This window comes from Podarcis liolepis, assembly GCF_965112155.1.
Source record: "Podarcis liolepis genome assembly, chromosome: 6".
NCBI lineage: Eukaryota > Metazoa > Chordata > Lepidosauria > Squamata > Lacertidae > Podarcis > Podarcis liolepis.
The window spans coordinates 24,914,061-24,935,169 of record NC_139559.1 but is presented as its reverse complement, the minus strand read 5'-3'; positions in this window follow the sequence as shown (position 1 = coordinate 24,935,169).

Here is a 21,109-nt window from a genome sequence, read left to right as displayed (position 1 = left end):
TAAAGCACTGCAGAAAAGTGAAGTTTACACACTGAAGCATGTCTCAGGCCAAATAGGTGGACTGTCAATAAATTACATAATACAATTGGGGTATTACAGGGGTTCATTAGTTTATGGGAAAGGGAAGTGGGCGGATATTTTGATGCTAATTCCTTAATGTTTTTCAGACCTTGAGCAGCAGCTGCTGTAGGTTCCTCACTTCCCCCCGCCCCGTCACAGATGTCTTGTGGATGGAGTTTCATTAGTGTTTAGGGACGGAACACTCCCCCAAGCTCCCTCTCTTCATTTTATGAATAACTATTTATTATCTAATGGAAACTGTCTCTCACATCTGTCCTTTTGATGTTCCTCTGTTTCCCTACCACCACACACTTTTAAAAATATGGAGCTGTACAAAAGGGCATATTTGTAATCTGTGCATTGCCTACTGAGCTCTATGGCTCCAATGGGCATTGTCGTGCATCAGGGCTTTTCTGTGAGGATGTGCCACAGCTGTCATTAATATTTTGTAAAATGTGTTGCTGTTCCACCCATGTGCTTCAACCACTTGTGGAAGTTTAGCAGGTTAAGCTTGTGGTCAAGTGTCTGAATGGGAGACCACCTGGGAGCCTTGTGTATACCACCTTGCATTTCATGGTGGGAGATAAGTGAGATTTGAATAGACTTGAATAATGCCACCGAGAGTTCAATACAAACAGATGTACTGCACAAGCTCACTAATATGCATCAATCTACCAAGTAATAAGAAGAATTTACTCCCCAGCCCCCATGTCCACTGACAATTTGACAGACTTTGAAATGGACCAGTCACTGCTATGGGCTTTTAGTCTGTTCACAATATGTTTGTGATAAAATAGGCTATTGCCTATATACTGCAATGAATTAGGTAGCCTTTCAAGTGCTACTGGTCTCTTTGCTTCTCTTAGCATAAAGGGTGATTTTTATAATTATTTACTTAATCTAATGAAGGGGAGAAATGTTGGATTCACAGTTTATAACAGAAACCTGCATGCATATTGAAAAAGCAACCCTAAATTGTGTTGCAATGATTTGAAAGAGCCCTTTCACCTGACTTCTGGGGAACAGAGTCAAACTTTTTACCCACAGGCAAGTGGCAATGATCTTAGGTTTGGTTACCATAAACAGTCCTGTTGAACTCACCACTGGGAACAGAATGAGCTCCACTCAAACTGAGACTGCACAATAATAAATCATGACATTAATTTGATTGTTCTCTTTAAGCAATAAAGCGCTATCCTATTAAATGACTCAGCAACCTTCCAGCAACAAGTCTGCATGATGCAACCCGAACAGCCATCAGGGCAACTCTATATATATATATATATATATATATATATATATATATATATATGCAGGTTTTGGTGTCCTCGGGTGTCTTCCCGTGTAAAAGTTGGGGTGTCTAGGCGACGTTTCGACGAGGTCTCACTCGTCATCTTCAGGCTGGTGCTTTCGGCTTCTTGTTACTGGAACAGAGCAGGATCTCAGTGTTTGAGTTCCTATAAATACTGTTGAGGGGGTGTGGTGTATAGCCTCCAATGTTCTGGGCAGAGAGGAAGTTCCCAGGCTAATGTGCCTTTTCTTCTTTTGTTCCTTAATTACTTGAGGGATATCTTGAGTGATTTCTTGGGTGATATTCTGAGTACCACTTAGGTGGGTCATTAGGTGTGGATTAGTTGCTAAAGCCTTCGTGTCTTGACATCTTGAGCTTTGTGAAGAGTTTTTCTGAGAAGATGGCTGTACTGCACTTAGTTGTGCTCTGGCTTGGCTTCGTGTATAGGGGCGAGCTGTGGTTTTGTGTCTTGTGCCAGCCAGATCTGTGTAGGGATTGCAGGGGGGTGCAGCATCCGGAGGTGCCACCATGGTTTGGCTACTGGATGGTGTCTGTAATTTATCTGTGGAGAGGGTCTGGGTTTGGGTCTGGTGTGGTTGATTGGTGATTCCTCTCTGCCCAGAACATTGGAGGCTATACACCACACCCCCTCAACAGTATTTATAGGAACTCAAACACTGAGATCCTGCTCTGTTCCAGTAACAAGAAGCCGAAAGCACCAGCCTGAAGATGACGAGTGAGACCTCGTCGAAACGTCGCCTAGACACCCCAACTTTTACACGGGAAGACACCCGAGGACACCAAAACCTGCATTCCTGTACCCGTGAAAATCTACGAAAGCAAATATATATATATATATATATATGCAGGTTTTGGTGTCCTCGGGTGTCTTCCCGTGTAAAAGTTGGGGTGTCTAGGCGACGTTTCGACGAGGTCTCACTCGTCATCTTCAGGCTGGTGCTTTCGGCTTCTTGTTACTGGAACAGAGCGGGATCTCAGTGTTTGAGTTCCTATAAATACTGTAGAGGGGTGTGGTGTATTGCCTCAAAAGTTCTGGGCAGAGGGGAAGTTCCCAGGCTAGTGTTCTTTTCTTCTTTTGTTCCTTAATTACTTGAGGGATATCTTGAGTGATTTCTTGAGTGATATTCTGAGTACCACTTAGGTGGGTCATTAGGTGTGGATTAGTTGCTAAAGCCTTCGTGTCTTGACCTCTTGAATTTGTGAAGAGTTTTTCTGGGAAGATGGCTGTACTGCACTTAGTTGTGCTTTGGCTTGGCTTCGTGTATAGGGGCGAGCTGTGGTTTTTTGCCCTGTGCCAGCCAGATCTGTGTAGGGATTGCAGGGGGGTGCAGCATCCGGAGGTGCCACTATGGTTTGGTTACTGGATGGTGTCTGTAATTTATCTGTGGAGAGGGTCTGGGTTTGGGTCTGGTGTGGTTGATTGGTGGTGGCGTTCTGTGTGCCTCTGGATCTGGTGTCGGTTTTTGTGGGGAGGGCTAATTTCCAGATGTCTGGCAGGCGGGACGTGTCGTCACGCTTGTTCATGTTGTGAGGGTGTTTCTCTATCTCGATGGCTTCCATGATTATTCTCTTGTGGTGATGTTCCATGTTAAAGAGCAATTTGGAATCTGCAAAATTAATTTCGTGTCCTGTTTCTTTCATGTGTTGGAAAAGAGAGGAAGATTTTTCTTCTTTTTTGACGGCATTCTTGTGTTCTGCGATACGTGCATTTATTCGTCTGTTTGTTTGTCCAATGTACGTGGCTGGGCAGACTTTGCAGGGTATTTCATAGACCCCTTGGTTTTCCAACTGGATTTTATCTTTGGGGTTTCTGAGGATATTGGCTATTTTTTGGTTGGTGCAAAAGGCTGTTTTGATATTGTGTTTATGGAGGATTTTGCTAATTTTATCTGTAGTGCTCTTGATATAAGGAAGGAGGGCCATGCCATTGTTTTCTTCTGTGTCTTGGTTTTTGGGGGGTGTTTCTTTTTGGATTAGCTTCGTAACCCTGTTTTGCTGGTATCCATTGGCGATTAACACATTTGAGAGATTCTGTAACTCAGTTGTCAAGTGGTCTTTGTCAGCCAGGCGTTTGGTTCTGGAGATGAGGGTCTTGGCTACGGAGTTTGCCCAGAGTCTGCCCAGCCACGTACATTGGGCAAACAAACAGACGAATAAATGCACGTATCGCAGAACACAAGAATGCCGTCAAAAAAGAAGAAAAATCTTCCTCTCTTTTCCAACACATGAAAGAAACAGGACACGAAATTAATTTTGCAGATTCCAAATTGCTCTTTAACATGGAACATCACCACAAGAGAATAATCATGGAAGCCATCGAGATAGAGAAACACCCTCACAACATGAACAAGCGTGACGACACGTCCCGCCTGCCAGACATCTGGAAATTAGCCCTCCCCACAAAAACCGACACCAGATCCAGAGGCACACAGAACGCCACCACCAATCAACCACACCAGACCCAAACCCAGACCCTCTCCACAGATAAATTACAGACACCATCCAGTAACCAAACCATAGTGGCACCTCCGGATGCTGCACCCCCCTGCAATCCCTACACAGATCTGGCTGGCACAGGGCAAAAAACCACAGCTCGCCCCTATACACGAAGCCAAGCCAAAGCACAACTAAGTGCAGTACAGCCATCTTCCCAGAAAAACTCTTCACAAATTCAAGAGGTCAAGACACGAAGGCTTTAGCAACTAATCCACACCTAATGACCCACCTAAGTGGTACTCAGAATATCACTCAAGAAATCACTCAAGATATCCCTCAAGTAATTAAGGAACAAAAGAAGAAAAGAACACTAGCCTGGGAACTTCCCCTCTGCCCAGAACTTTTGAGGCAATACACCACACCCCTCTACAGTATTTATAGGAACTCAAACACTGAGATCCCGCTCTGTTCCAGTAACAAGAAGCCGAAAGCACCAGCCTGAAGATGACGAGTGAGACCTCGTCGAAACGTCGCCTAGACACCCCAACTTTTACACGGGAAGACACCCGAGGACACCAAAACCTGCATTCCTGTACCCGTGAAAATCTACGAAAACAAATATCTCACCTCTACGGGGAGGAAACCTTCCAGCTGACAAGAACCTACGAGAAACTAGAAATCCGAAGAGCCACCATCTTATGTGATCTCTTGTTCCTACGCAACTGCCGAGACAACAACTTAATTCCCACATGCTTCCAACTTAAATTCCACTCTAAAACCCCAGCTACCGAAAGGATCCTGAAACGAACTGAACTATCCCTAATCAGAAACGAACTACATAAGAAAAGATACCTACTAAACCAAACCAACAAAGATCTGCTCACTCTTCACCTCAAACTCTGTAACAAAATCCACCCTGCACTCTGGGACAAATGCAAACAACTAGCCGTCTGGAGAGCTGAAACTGAGACCTCACATAAGACAGACACACACACCAACAAACTCCACAAACTAGAGAGACGCCAGAAGCCCAGCCACCCTCCACAACAACCCATGAAACAAACAGTACATAACATATCAGACAGGATCCTCACCTCAACTGAAACCAAAGTACTCTCCAAAGGTTTCAACTTTGCAGTTACCCCGAGACGCATCCCCACGGAAAACATCATATGCGGAGTCGAAGCTAGCCTAACCAAAATCAACCCAGATGAAGCCAATAAAATCAGACTTGAAGTCACCAACATCCTCTGCTCCAGCAAACCACCCAGAAGCAATTTACACAAAGAAGAACAGAAAGCACTCACCAACCTGAGGAAAGACAACAACATAATCATTCTCCCAGCAGACAAAGGTAATGCCACTGTTGTGATGAACACATCGGACTACCAAGCAAAACTATCAAATCTACTCCAAGACCCTACCTACCAACCTATAAAAACAGATCCCACCACCTATCTGGAAAAAACCACCAAATCCAAAATAAAAGCCTCTCCTATCAGTGAAGAAATCCAGCTAAGAATCATCCCCAGAGAAAAATCATCCAGATGCCCCAAACTCTACGGCCTCCCCAAGATACACAAAGAAGGAACACCACTCAGACCAATAGTCAGCTCCATAGGCTCACCTCTACAAAATCTCGCTAAATTTCTCACTAAGCAACTTCAGCCCTATGCAGAATCCATCTCTTCACACGTTACAAACTCCTTCCAGTTCATAGAAACAATAAAGAAGCAAAACCTACATCCCGATGACCTACTTGTGAGCTTCGATGTTGTATCTCTCTTCACACAAGTGCCCATTAATGAAGCCTTGACAGCCATTCAAAACAAATACAATCCCCCCGAATACATCCTGGACCTGACCAACCACTGCCTAACCAACACGTACTTCATCCACAATGGACAAAGATACAAACAGATAGAAGGAGCACCTATGGGATCACCCCTCTCACCGGTCATCGCAAATCTGTACATGGAACACTTTGAAACCAATGCTTTAGACAAGTCAGAACACAAACCCAAACTTTGGCTCAGATATGTTGACGACACCTTTGTAATTTGGCCACACGGGAAAGAAAAACTAGATAGCTTCCTCACACATCTCAACAGCCTACACCCCAAAATACAATTCACTATGGAAATAGAAGCCAACAACCAGCTTCCCTTCCTTGACGTCCTAATCTACAAAAAACCGGATGGCTCCCTAGGACACACTATCTACCGGAAAAAAACACACACCAACCGCTACTTACATGCTCAATCACACCACCACCCTGCACAAATAAACTCCGTAGCCAAGACCCTCATCTCCAGAACCAAACGCCTGGCTGACAAAGACCACTTGACAACTGAGTTACAGAATCTCTCAAATGTGTTAATCGCCAATGGATACCAGCAAAACAGGGTTACGAAGCTAATCCAAAAAGAAACACCCCCCAAAAACCAAGACACAGAAGAAAACAATGGCATGGCCCTCCTTCCTTATATCAAGGGCACTACAGATAAAATTAGCAAAATCCTCCATAAACACAATATCAAAACAGCCTTTTGCACCAACCAAAAAATAGCCAATATCCTCAGAAACCCCAAAGATAAAATCCAGTTGGAAAACCAAGGGGTCTATGAAATACCCTGCAAAGTCTGCCCAGCCACGTACATTGGACAAACAAACAGACGAATAAATGCACGTATCGCAGAACACAAGAATGCCGTCAAAAAAGAAGAAAAATCTTCCTCTCTTTTCCAACACATGAAAGAAACAGGACACGAAATTAATTTTGCAGATTCCAAATTGCTCTTTAACATGGAACATCACCACAAGAGAATAATCATGGAAGCCATCGAGATAGAGAAACACCCTCACAACATGAACAAGCGTGACGACACGTCCCGCCTGCCAGACATCTGGAAATTAGCCCTCCCCACAAAAACCGACACCAGATCCAGAGGCACACAGAACGCCACCACCAATCAACCACACCAGACCCAAACCCAGACCCTCTCCACAGATAAATTACAGACACCATCCAGTAACCAAACCATAGTGGCACCTCCGGATGCTGCACCCCCCTGCAATCCCTACACAGATCTGGCTGGCACAGGGCAAAAAACCACAGCTCGCCCCTATACACGAAGCCAAGCCAAAGCACAACTAAGTGCAGTACAGCCATCTTCCCAGAAAAACTCTTCACAAATTCAAGAGGTCAAGACACGAAGGCTTTAGCAACTAATCCACACCTAATGACCCACCTAAGTGGTACTCAGAATATCACTCAAGAAATCACTCAAGATATCCCTCAAGTAATTAAGGAACAAAAGAAGAAAAGAACACTAGCCTGGGAAATTCCCCTCTGCCCAGAACTTTTGAGGCAATACACCACACCCCTCTACAGTATTTATAGGAACTCAAACACTGAGATCCCGCTCTGTTCCAGTAACAAGAAGCCGAAAGCACCAGCCTGAAGATGACGAGTGAGACCTCGTCGAAACGTCGCCTAGACACCCCAACTTTTACACGGGAAGACACCCGAGGACACCAAAACCTGCATTCCTGTACCCGTGAAAATCTACGAAAACAAATATATATATATATATATATATATATATATATATATATATATATATATATATATATATAGTATATATAAAGAAACCAAGATATATTCATAAAAACATGTCTTAAAATAAGTTCCTCTGAAATATTGTAGTCGCCAGTTCCCAGGGCTCTGTATGCTGATATTATGTGCTAAATAATAATAATAAAATATATGCACCCAGACAATATTTATGCATTAATCACAGTAGAAACCCACGACCTGTATATGTGATGAAATTCCACACATTTGCATAATTTATTATTCAATTTTTCCTGGTTTGCATCATTTATTCTACTTTTGCAAGTCGTGACAGGGGAAAGTCCCAGAAATTTTACCCATCCACTCCTGCCAGTGGAAGAGGGAGTGAAACATCACAGAAGGCAGAACCAAATTCAGAACAGTCTTGATAGGCTGGGGCAGGGGCTGAGATCAACAAGAGGGCATTAGAGAGATATAAATGTGAAGGGAAGAGTTGATTCAACGGGATTCCAAGCTGACCCCACTGCTTGGACATTAGACTCGACTTGGTGGCATTGGGCTGAAGTTGGACCCATTCATTACACAAGTTCCAGACTGGCAAATTCTAGACCAAGCTTTTGCCTGCCTCTGTCTTCTGCCCCAGATAGCATGAACAATGGAGGTCTGTATTGGTGGCATCTTCATGGCTGCATCACACCTCACATCCTCTGCCTGGCCTGAGTTTGGATTGCTCTGTTAAAAAAACCATTACCCATTGAACTCACATGTAGGATTGGACTGTTGGAAGCTGATCACAAGGCAACAGTGTGGTGTGGCAGTTTAAAAAGCTGATGCAATCTTAGTTTGTATTAACAGATGCATGGGGAATAATAGTTGTGCTCTATTCTGAACTGGGGAGGCTGCATCTAGAGCACTGGTTCCCAACCTTTTTTTGGCCATGCCCCACCTAAGCATCTCTAAAATCCTGATGCCACCCCCCATGACATATCATTCTTATTATTCAAAAAGTGAATTCCTGTTCACGTGGAGGAAGCCTAAAGGCCCATTAACTGTTAATAACTCATTCTCGAATTGCCTCCCCCAAAAAATCAAATTGCCCCCCCCCATGGGGCATGTGCCCCACATTAGGAACCATGGATCTAGAATATTGCCCAGTTCTGTGTGGCACATTTTAAGGGCATGGACCAACTGGAGCACAGTGAGAGGAAGAGTGCTCAGGATGCTGAAGGGTCTTAAAACCAAGATCTAGACCAAAAATGGTTGAAATAGCCAGACATATTTCTCCTGAAGAAGAGAAGATTAAGGATTATGTTGTTGTTTAGTCGTTTAGTCGTGTCCGACTCTTTGTGACCCCATGGACCAGAGCACGCCAGGCACTTCTGTCTTCCACTGCCTCCCGCAGTTTGGTCAAACTCACAAGGCATTCGATTTCCGAGGTATGACTGTACTCCCCTTTGAACCAACTTAAACCAATGGCTGGGTGAATAAATGTATCCATAAAAGCACCTAAAATAGATAGTGGTCCAGAAGGCCACTATTCAGCCAGCATGGTGTAGTGGTTAAGAGCGGTAGTCTCGTAATCTGGTGAACCGGGTTCGCGACTCCGCTCCTCCACATGCAGCTGCTGGGTGACCTTGGGCTAGCCACACTTCTTTGAAGTCTCTCAGCCCCACTCACCTCACAGAGTGTTTGTTGTGGGGGAGGAAGGGAAAGGAGAATGTTAGGCGCTTTGAGATTCCTTCAGGTAGTGATAAAGCAGGATATCAAATCCAAACTCTTCTTCTCTTCTTCTTCTAATTGGATCCTGGAATGTCCTGGTATTTTGGTTTGGTGCCCTGACGCAAGTCAGCTGGTCTTGGTTTTGGTTGGGGGTTTTTGGCCTCATACTCTCACACAAATTGCTTCTCTCTCACAAGAGCTTGGGACCACAAAATGAGTATTTTGATTTTGATCAGTGGGATGTTGGAGGGTATGAGATTACAGACTTCTCCATTGTCCCAGGATGCAGGGCTGGAAATGCATAGAGATTGTACAGAAACAGATTTTGGCTACAAATCTTAACAGTTGGTTATAGTCATCACATTTGTTCTGTCATGATATAGACTTGCACTTCCACAAAACTTCCCCTTCTTGTCTTCTCTACTGCACCCCCTTCCAGCCTCAAAATCTGCTCCAGATTTTTTTTTGGGGGGGGGAGAAAGAAGAGAAAGTCCCTTTGCATGTGTGGAACGCAGTATTGGATACAACCCACTATAAGTTGTTCAGCAATGGAAGAGACTGCCTAAGTTGTTGGCAAGCATCCAGTAGCTGGAGGTTTTTAGGCAGAGGCTGGAAAGCCATCTGTCAGGGATACTGAAGTTGTATCAAGCATTGCAGGCCCTGTAGTGACTCATGGGTTGGACTTCATGACTTCCAAAGACCCTTCTGACTCTTTGATTCCAGAATCTCTTCATACACATAAGCACTAGAAACTGGAATCATTAAAAATGGAAGTTTAGAATTCTAGGAAAGCAAATTCTTCATCCACTAACCCCTTATGTGTTTTTCTTCTGCTCCTATGGAATGGGGTAAACACAAAACCTCCATAGAATTACTTTGATCCAGGACTTCTCCACACTTACCTTTCATTCACTCTTTCCAGGCATTATCCACACTTAAAAGCTCTGTGTCTGAGCACCCTTTTCTTTGCTCTGTAGCTTTGCCCAGAAAAACCTGCTCTTTAAAGCTGAGCTGGAACAAATGGCAAGCCACAGAAAACCTGAGCTGACATTTGCTCCAATTGAGTGCTCAAGAGTGGATTTTTGTGGGGAAAGCTCCAGGGCAAAAGGGAAAAAAGTGTTCCCATACACAGTGTGGAACTGTGCCTGGAAAGAGCAGAGCAAAAGGTAAGCGTAGATAAATCTCAACTCTCTGCTATTAGCAAGGTGTTTCTTGAGCTCCATTGCATGGGCAACTCCTTGTCAGACTTGTGTCCCACTGAGATCTATGGTGGAAACTGTAATGAGAAACGGAGACTCACCTCATGAATACTTATGGTGGAAGTTCTATTGAAACCAGACATCATTCCATCTGCTTATCAAAGTCATCGTATGTTCGCAGTTCAGGGCAGATGAAAGAGTAAACAATGAATAAAGCTTACTGATCTGTATCTGGAGCCTTTTAATGAACACAGAAAATTAACAACAGTGAAACTGCTTATTATAAACTCTTCTTTTGTTCTGTAATGATAACCAGCTCCCTTACAGGTGATAAAAGCCAACAGGAAGATACTATGTGATTTAGTGGACAGGAAAAGTCAAGGTGAAGCGTCCCTTTGAACTTTGGAAAGCCAGTGTCATCAGGGGGAAGCCATAGAAAGAAAGAAAGAAAGAAAGAAAGAAAGAAAGAAAGAAAGAAAGAAAGAAAGAAAGAAAGAAAAAAAACCGAATGTAAGGAATTTTCATTATGTCCTTTTATAAATCATTCATGTACAGTGGTACCTCAGGTTAAGAACGTAATTCATTCCAATACAATACATGAACCAAAACAGCCATCCTTCAAAATTCACGCATCGAATTTTGCAATGCAATTCTCCAGCCAAGTAATGTGTACAAAAACAACAGCATATCTAAATATTAGGGGAAATCGCTCTGGGAATATTATGCATAATTGCACCCAAAAATATGTATTTTAGAGAAATTTACACTAACATGCTGGTGGATTTTCAGGATAATGTCTTTTTTAAAAAAGAATTACAAAATGATGTGGAAATGTGATGAGTATGGGGGACTGAATTTAAGACTGGAGAAAACAAGAACCAGAGAGAATTGAAATTGACAAATTTGCCCATCCCCGTTCCAGTGTTAGAGAGGAGTGCACACTTGAGGGCAAGCATCTGCACTGAGGAGCCTTTATACTCACGTAGGCTCACCATCTGATTTACAACACTATTCAGGCTGGCTTTTAAACTGTGAAATGAGCTTACACCAGTACAGCAGTGCAGTTTACCTTCCAAGGCATGTGTTGAGTGACAGCAATGCAGTGGAAGGGTGCAAGCAGTTGTACCCCTACTCTACTCACACAAGCACCCAAACACCTTAACAAGGCTTAGGTTGCAATCTAGAAAATTGAAAGATTTCATTACATCTCCCAATTAGAGATGGGAAGGCCTGGGGAAAAAACTGGAAAAAAAACCCCAGAGGTTTTCCCCCCTGTTTTTTCAAAGCCATTTTTCCCGGGGGGAGGGGGGCAACAACAGCCCCAGTTTGATATAGTTTGAATATTCCACACACTCCCTCCCCCCATTGTTCTGGGGGAAAATGGCTTTGGGGGGAAACGGAAAACTGTTTGTTTGTTTTTCAATCTTTCCAGGTTTTTCCCCAGGCCTACCCATCTCTACTCCCAATACAGCAAGGGATATGAAGCATCCATGTTTTCTCTTGTCCTCTCCTTCTTCTGTCCCTTATCCTGCCCCTCATGTATCTATGCAGAAGTGGAGGGAAAATATCAATTGAGACCAATACCTTGCTTCCTTTCCTTTATGATAGGGTGGAAGCAGGCAATAATACTGATGTCAGAACAAGAAGGGGCATAAAGGCGCTCTAGGTTGTCACTGCCACATGGGAACTACACAAAGTTATGAATGTGTTTCTCTGCGATCTATCTATCTATTTATCAAGAAGAAGAAATATCAAGTTCTGTACCATGTTACGGCTTCAGTTGAAGCACAAGCCATCAGCCCATGAAACTGTATAGACACCAGGGTTGCCTGTTTAGATTATTTTCCAAATGCCGTCAACATTCCACTCTTCAGTAGGCCTGATACCAATCAGTATTCACAGTGAGAGGTCTTGACATTGATAATTGATCAGAAATGAGAGAGCCAGTTGACTCGAGTGGATTCCTGATTCATTGCCAGCTTGTGAAATGGCATTAAAAAGCTGCAAATGGCATGGAAATTTGTGGTGAATTTTAAACTAGTGTGTACATTCCTTGATTCAAAGGCACTTTAGACCTCTCATAGCGAAGCCGAGAAACGGCTCCCTGGCTTCTCTCTTTCAATCGATACCATTAAAGTCCTTAAAGAAAATCCTCCTCTGTATAGTTATAAAATATCAATTACATACATTTTCATTAGCTGAATGTACTGATCTGGGCAGGTTCATTGGTTGTTTGTTTCTCAGTAAGAGATTGTTGGCATCTAACCAGCCAGAGGAAATTAACAAAAGAAAGGTTAATTTGAGCATTCTGATGGAGTGTTTTGCCCTAAAGATGAGCCCAAAGCTTGTGTGTGTGTGTGTGTGTGTGTAGAGCTCAACCAGCATTCCTCCTATGACTCAGCAGTCTCCCTGAATAGCAATGATTTACCACTTTGTAGCACCTTCTATTGAATCAGTTCAATAGCACAGGAGAAGCAAACTGACTTTTCACATGGAGGCATATAAAACATCATCCAAGACTTTTTTGAAACATGAAAACATACTAATGAAAACTGGAAGGAAAATAATAATGGTGGCCAAGACTCTGCTTCCTTTGCTTTATGTAATTATTTAAAATATGTGCATGCCAGTGGTGTAGCGTGGGTTGTCAGCACCCGGGGCAAGGCAAGTAATTTGCGCCCCCTAACCCGTGGATTTGCACCCCCTAACCCTAACCCCCAGATGTTGCGCCCGGTGCGGCCGGCCCCCCCTGCACACCCCATGCTACGCCACTGGTGCATGCTGCTTTTTAGGCTTAGAGTGTATACATCCGAAATACAGAATCAATGAAAGTTTGAAACAATAAAGCTTGGAAAATGTAATTGATACAACCCTCCCCCACTAATTTCTTCTGTAGATAGAATATGTTGCTGGGTTTGTTTGAGTTGCAGAAGTTCTGTGATAAGTAGAGTCAGATCTATTGTGAAAGTTCACATTCTGTTACAAGTATATCATAGAATCATAGAACCATAGAATCATAGAATCATAGAGTTGGAAGAGACCACAAGGGCCATCGAGTCCAACCCCCTGCCAAGCAGGAAACACCATCAGAGCACTCCTGACATATGGTTGTCAAGCCTCTGCTTAAAGACCTCCAAAGTAGGAGACTCCACCACACTCCTTGGCAGCAAATTCCACTGTCGAACAGCTCTTACTGTCAGGAAGTTCTTCCTAATGTTTAGGTGGAATCTTCTTTCTTGTAGTTTGGCTCCATTGCTCCGTGTCCGCTTGTCTGGAGCAGCAGAAAACAACCTTTCTCCCTCCTCTATGTGACATCCTTTTATATATTTGAACATGGCTATCATATCACCCCTTAACCTCCTCTTCTCCAGGCTAAACATGCCCAGCTCCCTTAGCCGTTCCTCATAAGGCATCGTTTCCAGGCCTTTGACCATTTTGGTTGCCCTCCTCTGGACACGTTCCAGTTTGTCAGTGTCCTTCTTGAATTGTGGTGCCCAGAACTGGACACAGTACTCCAGGTGAGGTCTGACCAGAGCAGAATACAGTGGCACTATTACTTCCCTTGATCTAGATGCTATACTCCTATTGATGCAGCCCAGAATTGCATTGGCTTTTTTAGCTGCTGCGTCACACTGTTGGCTCATGTCAAGTTTGTGGTCAACCAAGACTCCTAGATCCTTTTCACATGTACTGCTCTCAAGCCAGGTGTCACCCATCTTGTATTTGTGCCTCTCATTTTTTTTGCCCAAGTGCAATACTTTACATTTCTCCCTGTTAAAATTCATCTTGTTTGTTTTTGCCCAGTTCTCTAATCTGTCAAGGTCGTTTTGAAGTGTGATCCTGTCCTCTGGGGTGTTAGCCACCCCTCCCAGTTTGGTGTCATCTGCAAATTTGATCAGGATGCCCTTGAGTCCATCATCCAAGTCGTTGATAAAGATGTTGAATAAGACCGGGCCCAAGACAGAATCCTGTGGCACCCCACTAGTCACTCTTCTCCAGGATGAAGAGGAACCATTGATGAGCACCCTTTGTGGGACCTGCGCAAAATGTCGCAGTGTGGACTGCTCCTTTTGACCACTGCAAGATGTTCCGTAATATTGGTGTGACCACTGAGAAGTTCCTACCACTTATCCTCACCAACCATGCTTCCATTAATGATGGGATACAAAGAAAGGCCTCCCTACTTGCTTTTAATGAGTGGGCAGGCTGTTGTGGGAGAAGGCAATTTTTAAGCTATCTTGGATACTAGCCATTTAGGGCATCCAGATTAGAAGCGACTCACTGGGTGGGGTGGAGTCCCTATGATAGCTTCTCAGCAGGTGGGTTGCTCTTGCTTACAATAGAGGGAAAGAGGGAGGAGTAACGCAGAGGCAAACACATTGGCAGGACTATTAGAGAGCCTCCATTGGTGCAGTTGCACTGCACCTACTCCCATGCTGCTTTGCCCCTTCCCTTCTTTCTCCTGGTAAGGAACACCCACCCACCTGCCAAGAAACTAGCATAGCACCTTCACCTCTTCCGGTGAACTATATCTGCTTTAGGTATTGCAGGACAGGAGTCTTATTACCCATAGGCAAGCATCCACTAACATCCTTGCTACTACAACCTGAACCAGCTGAAATTCATGAAGATTTTTCAAAGGCAGCATCATTGCAAGGCATGTGGTACTGCAGCCAGATTAGAAAGAGGTTCATCTGGTACACAACACCAAACTGGACAAAGATAAACTTAACAACAACCGGTATTGTGGCATCCTGATGTGAATCCAGGAGCACTTCCTGACTGCAAACCTCCATAATGAACTTCTGATACCTACTAAAGACTTTTGTTCCAGCAGGCACTATAACCAAAATTTAAAATTTAAAATTATTTTTTAACATTTTATATTGTACCTTGTTAACAACTTAGAGACTGTCGTAACTGAGTGGTATATGAATGGTTTAAACAAACAAACAAACAAATAAACCTGATGTTGCCAAAGGTACAATTCCCGGGTCCAGAATATGAATTTCTTTAGTTTGTAATGCTTAGGTGTGTTCTGAGTCAAGTGTTCTTTCTGAGAATTTCTGCAACTTGGAATACAGAGTAGGAGGTTGCACATGCCCATAGATGCTTTTACAAGTACAGAACATGAATACACCTACCAGTGTACACACACAAGTGCTCCCATGCCTGGGAAATATTTAGTTCAGCTCGGGGGGGGGGGGTATTGGGTTCATGCTTATGACATCAAAGGAACCCTGTTAGGAATGTTCTGGGATTAACACACTAACCTTCTCTGAGTATTCTGAGAGTTCCTAAATGTAATGGGGTGCAATTTGCAGGGCCCTATGCTATGCTTCTCCATAGCAGCTGCTGCAAAACTGTGGTGAGGGATACCAAGTAGATTCTCTCTGTCTTGCTCCGTCTCCTTCCATTGTGCGATTTGTCTGTTAGGTGAGAGAGGTGATGCCAATGACTCACTTTCCCTTTCTTGGCTTCTCTTTGACACTGCCAGGAATCAACAGCACATCTCTTCATTCCTTCCACATGTAGATATTGCATTACACAGCCTTCATTCTGAAGCCAATTCACATAATCATAAAGGAAACTGAGTCAGCTTTGTTCTTTGGGTCTGTCAAGTCCTTCCAAGCCCAAATCTCAGCTAAACGTTTCAACCCCCACACCCGAGTGCTAAGATTCAGCAGCTTTTTTAAAAAAAATAAAAATTAATAATGCCCCAGTGTCATATATTGAAACAGGGCATAGGGTTTTGCTTACCTTGCACAGTTGGGATGTGTGAAACATACACACAGACATGCCATTTTGTTAATCTTATCCAATTCCTTTACGTTTCATTTTTCCTGAAAATGCCTGCAGATATTTCTCCTGACTGGGACTCTCCAAATTTGCCTTCAGATTTTGCCAAAGGAAAACAAAATGAAGAGGGCACTGGCAATTAGCATGAAGCCTTCTCTACTTTTGTAGACGCCTCACACAATTTAGAATCCAAGAAATGTAGGGTTCTGCACACCTTGCCTGGAGCCCACACCAGTAGAATATTGTTCCTCCAACACATAGAGAGCAATAGTGACAATGAGTACAGATAATATGCTTACCGTTCTGGACATGGGACAAATAAGTGGACATGGACAATTTTCACTCCTGTTTCTATTTACGTCAGAATTCACCAACATTCCTAGTCACAAACATGCATTGGAAGCAACTTTCCTTGGTGGGGCAGAGGGATTTTCATTTCCAGTTAATTCTGGATGTTATGCACTTGTACATAACTTGAGGTCCCCCTAAGTATGCTAATTTTTTTATGGGTGGCCCATTTGGCTTCCTGCTGGCACAAGGCGTTCCATGGTTGCTATTATAGTCAATGGCCAAACATCTTAAAATACACATTTTTCACCAACGCAGGGTCTTCCAACATGCCTCAAAATTTTCTTCAAGCAAACTGTTATGGTGGCACTATTGCACAAGAAAGACTTATCCAGGCAGCCAATTGTTAAGCTTCAGTAATGCATAACTCCCACAAGCCTTCAGCTGTGAAAAATCTAGTTCACTTCAACAGCTTTGACGTGAGAGAATTGCTGTCCTTCTCCCCCATTTTTAATTCAAGAAGGCTATGTGTTCACACCAACCCACACACCAAGCAGACATTTGTCTACTTTGAAAAGTAAAGTAAGCAGCAACCCCATCGGCCAAAATCCAGAGGAATTTCTCTCCAACACCATGATTTTTCCAAACAACAACTCTAAAACTAAATCTCCATATATTTTTTACCAGTTCATTCAGACGCTGCCGTGGAAAAGACCAAGCAACGTATTGTGCATTTAAAATAACACAAGGCCTTTTCCACCGCTCTGTTAGAAAACTCACTTAAGTTTCACACAGTGTCATATTTTCCTCCCTCATAATTTTATTATCTTTAATGCGATTATTGTATAACCAAGAACAAATGTTCTAACACCAAACTTCATTGCAACAGATGGATTTTTTAACAACAAAATTTATAAGGATGCCTGCTTCATGTGTGTGTTTCATTTTACATATAAGAACAATCTTTGCAAATGAAAGCCAGGCATGTTTGGAAGATGAGTAATAAGCTATCTGTCTACAGCTGGGATGAGAAACCTCAGGCCTGGGGGCAAAATGCAGGCCTCCAAGCCTCTCTCTCCATGGCCATCAGGACTCTCCTAAGGCAACTCACCCTCCCCACCCATGCCTTATCTCATCAAGCCACAGCCCTTCACCACGGCCTGCATTGAACCCTCCTGGCATGTTTTGCTTGGCTGGAATGTGTCCTTGAACTCTGCAAAGACTTCTTGCTTGGTGTGTGAATGTGTGCAGAAACTAGCCTACTGTCACATTTACATATTGTTTTGCCCACTTTTGCCTCTAGCCACACCCACCATTGGTATGTGGCCCTTGGAAAGTTGACTGGAATGCAATGTGGCCCTCCAGGCTGAAAAAGCTTATCCACCCCGATCTACACACACACACACACACACACAGAGAGAGAGAGAGAGAGAGAGAGAGAGAGAGAGCGCGTGCGATTTGGATGTTTTTCATTTTTTTAATCATGTGACTTTGTCCATACCTAGTTCTTTTTGCTTTGTGTTTCCACTAAAGTGCTTTCTGGCAATTTCAGCTAACAATAAATGCTGCACTGTGGCTGAAAACCAACATGATTCTCAAATAACATGACTGTAAGGTTGAAAGAACCCTAAAGCCTCTCCCATGTGGGAAATAATCCTGTTTCCTTCAGATGTGTTATTTTCACATGCATTTTATTTATAATGTAGCTGACATTTACAGAGCTGTCTCAATTAGGATCACAGAGGGTCAGCATGAAGGAAATATTTTTCTCTCCACTCCCCCCCCCCCAAAAAAAGTTTCAATGATTCAATGATATTCATACTGAAAGGAGATTGGAGCCTACAGCTGGAGCAAACTGGAATGATCAGAGAGTGAACATATGTATTGTTTCATTCAGGACATAACCCAACCAAAGCTGAGTAGCAGGACACAGTGCAATTGTATGCAGAAGTATGTCCTTCAGTTGTAAATGGGTCTTACTCCCAGGTAAATGGGGATAGGATCACAGCCCTAAAAACTCCCACTGAAATTAATGGGACTTTCTACCCCAGGTTTTTGCAACCTGAAAGAGCCAGTGAGCAAAATAGAAGAAGGTATACAAGACAACAAACCATGCTCAAGATGCAGAATTGCCCTTTTACAGTGTTCAGGTGCTTTATAATTCAGTGTAATGTAACAGACTACAACTTCAGTCATCACCCACCAGACTCACTTCTCTGGTTTCTCTTTCTTTACTACATCTCATCCCACTGTCTCTTCCTGTCCTTTGCCCTTTTTTCCCATCTGCTCTTTTTCTAAATCCTCTTTGACCATTATAGCAGCTCAGCCTATGACAAGCAGAACAACCCCAGCACTTGCAATATCCATTTTCTTATTGGCCAGTTTTCTCTTTCTTGCTTTTTATATTGACCTGGCAATGGTGGTAATGACCCGGGTATATGTGCTCTACGGTAGAGGATACTTTGCTCTCTTGAATTGATTGAAAGAAACTCATCGGCTGCTTTTGCACTTGACTCGAGACTCTTAAGAGGTCAGGTTTTGATGAGTCTCGAAGACAAATCACTGCTGGAACAATCATTTTGGATGGTGTAAAGTTGTGCCTGCTCCTCTGAATTTATTCCCCATTTGCTTCCAAAGAGGGTTTTGAAAGCTTGATGCCATGTCAAGATGTGGAACCCCGCCAAGTGTGTGTGACTCAGGAAAAGAATTTAAATTTGATGACCTCAGCCCAGTCCTTAGTGGAATATTGGTCCACATCATAAAACCACCGGACACGATATGGAAAGGCAATTGACATTAAACCAAATGATATAATCCCACCTAATGAGATTATAATGAATCCCAAGTGAGCTGGATACCATTGGGCAATGTTTTCAAAGTGTTACTGAAATAGTTTTTAATGGAGTAAAGACTTCTTGTTTGCCAACCAGTGGTCAGATGCTCAGAACACACTTAATCAGCCAGCTGATCCTGTAGCTTAAACCTGTGGCTCTCTCTCTTTATAAAACATATTTCTTTAATTAGTACTTTTACTTAAAAAAACACATACAACCACTCATTTTGGGAAAGTACTTTTTCTTTTTACACAATTTCCCCCTTACCTCATCAGCTAACTGTTTTCTGAATGGAATAAGCCTCCTCTAGGGAGTTGAGTTACTCTGTAAATTTACAGTTTATGAACTTCCTGGTCGCTAAATGTAATTGGCCTTTGACCTCATGCCTCTTCGCACCCAGGGTGTTTGCAGGCCTCCCCTGCCTGTTCACCTAATCATGTGATGTTATTTTTGACAAACCTTGCAGAAGGTAGTTTTTTGGCAGCATTGTGCAAATATGATCTCACTGGCATAGAACTGCTGCTGACCCTCAACTTGTTTGAATGTTTTCCAAGTGCAACTTTCAGCACTTCCTTTGTTCTGGAGAAATAATAAAAGCAGGCCTTTCCTAGATCCTAGGACAGCAATTTTGTCTCTTTTTTTACATGAAAAGAACCAGCTCCAAGTCTTCCACTAAGACTAGTCCACATCTTTCAGTTTCTTCCTTGCTTTGCGACTGCCGTGAAGATCTTAATTTGTCAGTACAAAGAATCTAGGTTACAAGCGATATTGATTGAAAAGAGTTGAAGCAAAGTATTGCCAGTGTTCCAATGCCAGTTGCTAGAAATCACAGCTGTTGTGCTCAGGTTCTGGTGACATGCTTCACCACTATGATAATAGTATGCTGGACCAGATGGGTCATTGGCCTGATTCATTAGGCTCTTCTTGTATTCCTTTAATAGAAGAGGAGGAGGAGGAGGAAGAGTTTGGACTTGATACCCCGCCTTTCACTCCCCTTAAGGAGTCTCAAAGCAGCTAACAATCTCCTTTCCTTTCCTCCCCCACAACAAACACTCTGTGAGTGAGGCTGAGAGACTTCAGAGAAGTGGTGACTGGCCCAAGGTCACCCAGCAGCTGCATGTGGAGGAGCGGGGAATCGAACCCGATTCACCAGATTATGAGTCCACCGCTCTTAACCACTATATCATGCTGGCTCGCCTTCTGAATAGTGGCCTTCTGAACCACTATCTATTTTAGGTGCTTTTATGGATACATTTATTCACCCAGCCATTGGTTTAAGTTGGTTCAAAGGGGAATACAGTCATACCTCGGAAATCGAACACCTTGCGAGATTAATGTTTTGGCTCCCAAATGCTGCAAACCCAGAAGTGATTACAGTGATACCTCTAGTTATGAACTTAATTCGTTCCGGAGGTGTGTTCTTAACCTGAAACTGTTCTTAACTAGAGGTGTGCTTTCGCTAATGTGGCCTCTTGCTGCCGCTGTGCCGCTGGCACATGATTTCTGTTCTCATCCTGGGGCAAAGTTCTCAACTCAAGGTAACTCTTCCAGGTTAGCAGAGTTTGTAACCTAAAGCGTATGTAACCTGAGGCGTTTGTAACTCGAGGTACGACTGTATTCCAGTTTGCAAACGTTCTTTGGAACCCGAATGTCTGTTGCGGCTTCCGCGGCTTCCAGTTGGCTGCAGGAAGTTCCACGCCTTGGTTCCCAAATGTTTTGGAAGTCGAACAGAGTTTTGGAACAGATTCCATTCACCTTCCGGGGTACGACTGTACTGCCCTTGCTGATATTTTTTAAAATTAATTTTGATTTGTTTCTAATGGTTTCAGTGAGTTTTTATTTTTCAGTATGTTTTCTGAGTGCTCTTTCTTGTCACCTGCTCTGG